Source organism: Aegilops tauschii, chromosome 5, assembly GCF_002575655.3.
Source record: "Aegilops tauschii subsp. strangulata cultivar AL8/78 chromosome 5, Aet v6.0, whole genome shotgun sequence".
Classification (NCBI taxonomy): Eukaryota; Viridiplantae; Streptophyta; class Magnoliopsida; order Poales; family Poaceae; genus Aegilops; species Aegilops tauschii.
The window spans coordinates 274,448,801-274,458,978 of record NC_053039.3 but is presented as its reverse complement, the minus strand read 5'-3'; positions in this window follow the sequence as shown (position 1 = coordinate 274,458,978).

Here is a 10,178-nt window from a genome sequence, read left to right as displayed (position 1 = left end):
CTCTGACGTAAATTCCTACCTTCTTCTTGGGACAACGAGGTCAGGATTTCTCATCAGGTGGCGAGATTTGATGTCTTGTGCTTTAGATTTATTCAACGGTTCAATGGCGACGACTGCAGCTCGAGGGCGCTGGTCCTTAGGGGCACGTAAACGAAGATTTCCGAACTATCATCGACAAGGTCAAGCAGCCTCCGGTAGGGGAGCGACGACAACGGCGCGTCGGCAACTCGTTTAGGCGGCGATAGTGATTGTTCAGTGGTCTTGGAATCTTGATGTGATTTTTATTGTGCTTGAGGTGCTTTGTGCTTCCGGTGAACTTTGATAATAGATCTGGATTATTTTTGCAACAAAAAGACAATGAGGTTATAGCAGCTTTATGTTCTTCCTTCTCCTTCCATAAGAAAAACAATTATATATTGTTGTTTCAACACTTATTGTGCATGGTTCTCTTGGAGGAGGGGGGCATCAAATATTTTACAATTCACGATTTTAATTCAACATAGTATTATTATTTTGAACAGGGCTAATCCTCTTTCCATACATGAACATAACGAAAAATACAAAGTTTGAGATGAACATGAGGCCGGAAAGGGAGAGAATCTTGGACACGAAATTTATTAGCTCCAGCCCAAATGAGCTCGGGAATAGTAAAATAAAAAAATGAAAAAAACTCAAAATTTGCTGAATTTTGTTTGTGGCAAATATTGACAAATGTTTTCAACGCTTGCAAAGTTTTATCGTGAAATGACATTTGTAGAAGTCGTGGCAAAAAAACGATGCTCTAAAAATGCTATTTTAAAAAGCATTTTGAAGTTTTTTTTTCTGCCATGACTTCCACAAATGTCATTTCATTAGGGAATTTTACAAGCACTCAAACATTTATCAATGTTTGCCACAAAAGAATCGGATTTTTTCTTCTGATTTTATTGTTCACCCCAAGCTCGGTGAAGGAAATATGCCCTAGAGGCAATAATAAAGTTGTTATTATATATTTCCTTATTCATGATAAAAGTTTATTATTCATGCTAGAATTGTATTGGTCGGGAACTTAAATACATGTGTGACTATATAAACACATATTGCGTCCCTAGTGAGCCTCTACTAGACTAGCTCGTTGATCAAAGATGGTTAAGATTTCCTAACCATAGACATGTGTTGTCATTTGATAACGGGATCACATCATTAGGAGAATGATATGATGGACAAGACCCATCCGTTAACTTAGCATATTGATCATTCAGTTTATTGCTATTGCTTTCTTCATGTCAAATACACATTCCTTCGACTATGAGATTATGCAACTCCCGGATACCAGAGGAATACCTTGTGTGCTATCAAACATCACAACGTAACTCGGTGATCATAAAGATGCTCTACAGGTATCTCCAAAGGTGTTTGTTGAGTTGGCATAGATCGAGATTAGGATTTGTCACTCCGAGTATCGGAGAGGTATCTCTGGGCCCTCTCGGTAATACTGAAAGCACAAGTGCTCCCTGAGTGATTTTGGTAATTAATGTCAACGTATCTCTTGTTGGACTAATGTTTCTACCTAGTATGTTTCAGATAAGTTCAACAATGAAGTGGAATGGACTAGAGGATGTGGAACCCCTTCAAGATGCTAAAGACAAAGGATTGGCTCAAGCTCAAAGCTGAGGACTCTACATTTTCTATTTTAGTGATCCAAGATCACATTGAGTCCATAGGAAAGCCAATACTATTAAGAAGGGATGAGGTGTTGCTTAATGAGGTTCTTGCTCAAAATGCTTAGTGATATGCTCCAAAACCCTCAACTACTTTCTCACATCCACATATGTCCCAAACCAAAAGTCAAACTCAGATCCACCGATTCTTTCTATCCGGAGCCACCGAGTTCAATTGACATAGCCACTGCCAGAAACCCTAATCAATTCGGTCTCACCGATGGGATCTCGGTCTCACCGAGATGGGCTTGCAAACTCTGTTGCCTATTGCAATAATTTTGGTCCCACCGAGATATGTAATCGGCCCCACCGAGTTTGCTTGGCCAACTCTCTGTTTCGCTTATTACCCAAATCGGTCCCACCGAGTTTGAGTAATTGGTCAAACCGAGTTTTGGATTTACCCTAACCCTAGCACATCGGTCCCACCGAGTTGATCCAGTCGGTCCCACCGAAACACCTAACGGTCACATTATGAACCAAATCGGTCTGACCGAGTTCTTTGAATCGGTCTCACCGAGTTTGGTGATTCGTGTGTAACGGTTAGATTTTGTGTGGAGGCTATATATACCCCTCCACCCACTCTTCATTCATGGAGAGAGCCATCAGAACATGCCTACACTTCCAACACATATTTTCTGAGAGAGAACCACCTACACTTGTGTTGAGGTCAAGATATTCCATTCCAATCACATAAATCTTGATCTCTAGCCTTCCCCAAGTTGCTTTCCACTCAAATCTTCTTTCCACCAAATCCAAATCCTGTGAGAGAGAGTTGAGTGTTGGGGAGACTATCATTTGAAGCACAAGAGCAAGGAGTTCATCATCAACACACCATTTGTTACTTCTTGGAGAGTGGTGTCTCCTAGATTGGCTAGGTGTCACTTGGGAGCCTCCGTCAAGATTGTGGAGTTGAACCAAGGAGTTTGTAAGGGCAAGGAGATCGCCTACTTCATGAAGACCTACCCTAGTGAGGCAAGTCCTTCGTGGGCGACGGCCATGGTGGGATAGACAAGGTTGCTTCTTCGTGGACCCTTCGTGGGTGGAGCCCTCCGTGGATTCGCGCAACTGTTACCCTTCGTGGGTTGAAGTCTCCATCAACGTGGATGTACGATAGCACCACCTACCGGAACCACGAATAAAAAATCTCCGTGTCTCCAAATTGCGTTTGCACACTCCAATCCCTTCTCTTTACATTCTTGCAACTTGCACACTTTACTTTCCGCTGCTCATATACTCTTGGCATGCTTGCTTGATATGTATTGTGAATGTTTAAACTTGTGCTAAAACTCCACATAAACTTAAAGAATTAAAAACTGCAACTTTTCTTGATTAGAGTCGATTCACCCCCCCTCTAGACACCTCTTCTCGATCCTTTCAATTGGTATCAGAGCCTTGGTCTCCATTGCCTTGGTTTAAACACCTTTGGAGGAAGATGGATGTGTCTACTTTGGGGAGTCTTAGACGTAGAGTGCCTATTCTTGATGGAGAATATTTTCATGAGTGGAAAAATGAAATGCTTGAGATTTTCAATGAATATCATTTAAACAAGTACATTACTAGCCCTTGTGCACCTCTTATTGATCCTTTGCATCCCACACCCGAAGAGGATCTTGACATGATTCGCAATCTTAGAACTATCAATCTTATCATAAGAGGATTGCCCAAAAATTTGATTGCTAATTTACCTACTCTTGATTGTGCCTATACTATATGGAGATTTCTTGAGGAACGATTTCCAAATTATTCCTTGAAAAATTTAGACGAAATTCTCCATAAGTCTATTGCCTTGAGTAAGATGAATTCTAGTGATCCTAACTTTGGTGATTGTCTATTTGAGCTTACCAATCTCATGCGTGCCATAGGAGATGTTGGGATCATTAGCAATATCATTTCCGAAGCTATTAGAATTCACAGAGATAACCATAGAAATGATCATTTATCTAATGAATTACCCTCTCTAGGAGTTGATCAATCACAAGATGATGTTGAACATGGATACTATGATGAGGATGATGATAGTGACTATGATCTTGATGATGCTATGAGACACTTTGGTCTTATGGCAAATCTTCACGGCTACATGGCTGGAGGAAATGAATGGGTCCTTGATAGTGGATGTACTGATCATATGACCGGAGATAAAGATATGTTCCGTGAGCTTGCTGAAAACGACGGCCCTTGGAAGTATGCCACTTTTGGTGATAACTCAAAGGGTAAGGTGGTTGGCCTCGGTAAGGTGGCCATCTCACATGATAGCTCCATACAAAATGTCATGCTCGTTGAATCTCTTGGGTACAATTTACTTTCAGTATCTAGACTTGCTGATTTCGGTTTCAATGTCCTATTTACTGAGGTAGATTGCCAAGTGTTTCGAAGAGACAATCATAAAATGGTCTTTACCGGTATACGTAGAGGTGATCTCTACATTGTTGATTTCACTAAAAAGGCTCAACCTAGAACTTGCTTAATTGCTAAATCTTCTAAGGGTTGGTTGTGGCATAGAAGGCTAGGTCATGTGGGTATGCGAAATCTTGATAAGCTTATTAAAGGTGATCATATCCTTGGAATAAAAGATGTCATATTTGACAAGGATAGACTTTGTAGTGCTTGTTAGGCAGGAAAACAGGTTGGAGGAAGTCATCGCGCAAAGAACATCATGACCACGAGAAGACCACTCGAGCTACTTCACATGGATCTCTTTGGTCCCAATGCCTACAAGAGTCTCGGTGGTAACTCATTTGGTCTAGTCACAGTTGATGATTTTTCAAGATTTACGTGGGTGTTCTTTCTTGATGACAAATCGCAGGTCCAAAAGATCTTCAAAAACTTTGCTAGGAAGGCCCAAAATCAATTTGACGTGAAGATATAGAAGGTTCGGAGCGACAACGAAACAGAGTTCAAGAACGCAAATGTGGACACCTTTCTTGACGAAGAAGGGATTTCACATGAGTTCTCGGCTACGTACACGCCTCAACAAAATGGAGTTGTTGAGAGAAAGAACCGGACTCTTATTGAGATGGCAAGAATGATGCTTGATGAGTACAAGACTCCAAAACACTTTTGGGCGGAAGCGGTTGAGACAGCTTGTCATGCAACAAATCGCTTGTATCTTCACAAGCTACTCGGCAAGACGGCATACAAGCTCCTCACCGGTAACAAACCCCAAGTTGGATAATTTTGAGTATTCGGCTCAAAGTGCTACATTCTTGATAAGCATCGTCGTTCTAAATTTGCTCCTAAATCTCATGAAGGTTTCCTACTTGGTTATGGCTCAAACTCTCACACTTACCGTGTCTACAACAATTTCACCCGAAAGGTTGAAGAGACGGTAGATGTGAAGTTTGATGAATCTAACGGCTCGCAAGTAGAGCAATTGCCAATTGATGTAGGAGACAAAGACCCTTCGGAAGCAATCCAAGACTTGTCTATTGGCAAGATTCGTCCAACGGAGGTGAAGGAGACTACCTCATCCGTCCAAGTGGAAGCTTCTACCTCACGACAAGGTGAACCAAAAATTGATACGGAAGCATCCACAAGCGGGACACACCAAGACGAAGAAAACGAGTAAGTACACCAAGATGAACATCAACAACCTCCTTCTCCACCAAGACAAGAGAATGATAACGTCAACAATGAAGAAGACCAAGAAGAAGAACAAGATGAAGAGGATGTTCCACCCCGAGCCAAGCCAAAGCTTCCACGAGTTCGAGCAAGAATCGCCAAAGACCATCCCGTCGAACAAATCTACAATGATATCCAAACCGGGAGAATCACTCGCTGTAAAACTCGTTTGGCTAACTTTTGTGAACATTACTCATTCATCTCTAGCATTGAACCTATGAAGGTTGAAGAAGCATTGGAAGATCCGGGTTGGATTAACGCTATGCATGAAGAGCTACACAACTTTGAGAGAAACCAAGTGTGGACATTGGTCGAGAAGCCCGACAACAACCACAACATCATTGGTACCAAATGGGTGTTTCGCAAAAAGCAAGATGAAGATGGTCAAGTCGTCCGCAACAAAGCACGCCTAGTCGCCCAAGGCTACACTCAAGTCGAAGGTATGGACTATGGTGAGACATATGCTCCCGTTGCTAGACTTGAGTCATTCGCATCTTACTTGCTTATGCTAATCACCATGACATCACTTTGTACCAAATGGACATTAAAAGTGCTTTCCTAAATGGTGAAATCGAGGAGGAAGTTTATGTTAAGCAACCTCCCGGCTTTGTCAATCCTAAGAAACCTAATCATGTTTACAAACTTCACAAAGCCCTTTATGGTCTTAAACAAGCTCCTAGAGCGTGGTATAAATGCTTGACCAAGTTCCTTATTGAAAAAGGCTTTGAAATTGGAAAAATAGATTCTACTCTTTTTACTAAAAGGGTTAATGGAGAACTATTTGTGTGCCAAATTTATGTTGATGATATCATATTTGGTTCGACTAACCCTCATTTTAGTGAGAAGTTTGGAAAGCTAATGTCGGAGAAGTTTGAGATGTCTATGATGAGTGAACTCAAATTATTTCTTGGTTTGAAAATCAAGCAAACTAAGGAAGGTACCTTTGTTTCTCAAACAAAGTACACCAAGGACTTATTCAAGAAGTTCAATATGCAAGAATGCAAAGGTATGTCTACACCCATGCCTACTAGTGGACATCTTGACTTGACTAAGGACGGTGAACCGGTTGATCAAAAAGTTTACCGCTCTATGATTGGTTCATTGTTATATCTATGTGCCTCTTGTCCTGATATTATGCTAAGTGTGTGCATGTGTGCATGATATCAAGCGGCCTCTAAAGAGTGTCAACTTAAGGCTGTGAAAAGGATAGTGAGATACTTAATTCACACACCAAATTTTGGCATTTGGTATCCTAAGAGGTCTTCTTTCGATCTTGTTGTTTACTCCGATTCGGACTATGCCGGAGACAAGGTTAATAGAAAGTCCACTTCGGGTACTTGTTAATTTCTTGGTAGATCTCTTGTGCCTTGGTCCTCCAAGAAACAAACAAAACTCGATATCCTTATCCACCGCCGAAGCGGAATACATTGCCGCTGGATCATGTTGTGCTCAATTACTTTAGATGACCCAAACTCTTAAAGATTATGGGATATATGTGAAACATGTTCCATTGCTTTGTGACAATGAAAGTGCTATTAAGATTGCTCACAATCCCGTGCAACATTCTCGAACTAAGCATATTGAAGTTCGTCATCATTTCATTCGAGATCATGTTGCTAAAGGGGACATTGATCTTAAGCATGTTCGCACCGATAAGCAATTGGCGGATATATTCACCAAACCGCTTGATGAGAAAGTCTTTTTCCGTTTGAGAGGTGAATTGAACATCATTGATGCTTCAAACTTGGAGTGGGAACTTCATTTGAATACATGCAAGGCATGAGCCTTTGACTAATCCTTGATATTCCTTTCATGATGCTATCTATATGTCTTGGATATTCTTGCACCCTTGCATGCTACCTAACCCTTGTAGGTACTTGGATGAATCTAAATCCACGAAATTGCAACTCACTCATATCTTGAGCAATTTCTACATCACCAAGTCTCCACAAAATGGTGGTTGAAGACAAGGAAGCACAAAACCCTTCAAATATATCCTTTGACAAGTTCTATGTTAAATCTTATGATTGTCATTTCGGATACACAAGTGTTCTTCCTTGCAAAACTAACCCATGTAGGTAGATGAACTCAAATTCCAAGTGGTGCTCCCAACTCTTGATGAGCTACATCAACCTTGAGCAACCCACACAAGTTCAACTACGTGATCAAGACCAACACCACCACCCAAGGTATGTTATTCCATCTTAGAGAAGCTTTACTCCAAATCATGGGGCAAAGCAACTCAACAAGATGTGAATACATCAAGATGCTTAAACGAAAAATGGTAACCCCATTTTGAGCTTAAACGATGAGTATGACCTATGATCAAGTGACCTCACTTGTCTCCTAAGTCAATATACTCTAACATAGGTGACTTTGTCACCGCCCAATTCTAGATGAAGTTCTCTTGTGTTTCCTCTTGCATTTGTCTCATGCATATGTGTTTCCCCTTTCAAAAAAAAACTTCATCTAGATCTTTTCATTTCTTGTCTTTTCTTTTCTGATTCTGCATTTTCTGCATGAAATTCATTGCAAATCTTTCAGCTAAATTCCTTGCAAATCCTTGTGAGATCTTAATTGCCTAGTGAGCTGAGATGACAAGTGTTTCACTGTGATGAACTCGGTCCCACCGGTTTGTTTTCTTCGGCCCAACCGAATTCATTCGGTGCCACCGAAGCACACAACTCGGTGCTACCGATTTCGCTGCAGAAAAGACAGCTTGCCACTTGTTTCTGCATTCTTTCTGCTCCAGCTCCACTCAATGATTCTTGTCCTCTACCAGCATCACATTCGACTTGCTACTTTGCTTTGAGACTCAAGGACCAAACCCTTTTGAAATAAAAATCCAGAAGAGCCCTTCTTGGAAATTGATGTCAAAGGGGGAGAGAGAGATTACATCAAAGCTTAAGCTAAATCATTCCTATAGGGGGAAAGAATACTCAGGCGGAGAGTTTAAGAAACCCCAGATGCTTGGTGTTCAAGAGGAGAGAAGTCACATGTCTTTAAGAGGGTAAAGACATGTTCATATTTGATTGTTTGCATTAGCCCTTTTTTTCTTTTCGTTGCTCTGATTTTCTGTTCCCTATCTTCTCCCAATATCCCATGCAAGATTCAGGGGGAGCAAGACATCTAAGGGAAGTAAATCCTCGAATTCATTACACATCTTTACCTTTGGGGACATGTCTATATCCAATAGAGTACTCAGTACTCACTCCCTACATGTCATCCCAGCCTTGGTACTCTTGTGGTTTCTTTTGTTTGCTTTGGCTATTAGATGTATCTGTGTTATCTAACCTTGTTTACTCAGGTTCATTCTTTCCTAAGCCAACTCAAGACCACAAGGAAAGTATATGCATCTCAGTCATGTGCATAAGAACTTCTTGCTAATGTACATACTGTTTGCAAGAAGGACTCATGAGCATGAAGGTACATTTCCCATATTTACATCATTTGCTCTGATGCATATAGCCAAGATACATGTAACACATGGTGTTGGGGATATTACCACTGGGCGTAAACCGGCCAGGAGAGGCCGGGTTAACTTCATAAGTAGTTCATCTGTATCTGAAGCCCATGAAGACAGACGGTGACGCTTCATGAAGGCCCAGGGCCCAAAGCCGGTTTAAGGCATGTAGACACAAACTGGCATTGAGATGTAAACTTGTGTTGTAAGATATGCGTAGCAGAGACCGAGCCGGACACGATTATGAGCCGGCCTCGGAGTCTGTAAACCGACAGGCGTCAACCCATGTATATAAGGGGACGACCCGGCGGCGGTTCAGGGACAATAGACAACAACTCGAGACTCAGGCAAAGCGTATTCGCTCCCTGGTCATCGAAACCCCATCAATTCCATCACAACTAGACGTAGGCTTTTACCTTCATCGAAGGGTCCGAACTAGTATAAAAACTCTCTTGCGTCCCTTGTCCGCTTTAACCCCTTCAAGCTAACCCGTAGCGATGGCTCCACGACTAAGTCCTTTCTCTAGGACATCTGCCGTAACAAAACCACGATAGTTGGCGCCCACCGTGGGGCTATCGCACGATGGTTTCAAGTTCTTGGAGGGCATCTTCGAAGGACTCAAGGGTTACGCTGTGGGCCGGATGACCAAGAGTCGTCGCGGCAAGCTCTACATCGACGATGCAGGCCGGGGCCCTGAGGCCGGCTCAATCGAGTACGGGTACCGGGTCCCCTTTGGTGGCATACACGTTTTCATTGGCAAGATCGGTGAACCGGGCCCTGAGCCGAACATCTACACCGCGGCTCAGCGTGCGAGATCTGCCCGGGTCAAGCCTGTCATGAAACGTGCCTTCGTGGGAGTTATCCATGGAGGTGAATCTGAGGATAGATCGGAATCTGGTGGTGAGACCGTCGTTTATTCCGGCGACGAGTCATCGACTGGAGAGACCGAGTCGTTATATCAGTTACAAGATGGCCAGATTGGGGGCTGTTCCGATGGCGACAGTATTCCGGACCCCTTTGATCTGCCAAACCGGGTGGCGATTTTCATGGCCGGCACGCAACCGGCGCTCAACTCTTCGACCGCAGCGGTGATGATTTCCGGATCAACAGCGGCGGCAGCGGCTGGGGCAGGAGGCCCTGTGCGACCGCCAGCTCAGGTTCTATCTGATTTGTTTGATGTGTTGGCAACCCTGATGGCGGAGGTTAACCCGGCGGATTAGGATGCACACAATGCGGAAGTCGGGAAAGTGAAAGATCAGATCACCCAGGCAAAAGCCGACTTAGCAGCTGAGGATACCAGGATAGCCGCGGAGCGGGCCGCTTTGGATGCACAAGCTTACCGGATTATGCTGGATCAGAGTGCGTTGAACGAAGTCCTGAAGAGGAGGCACCGA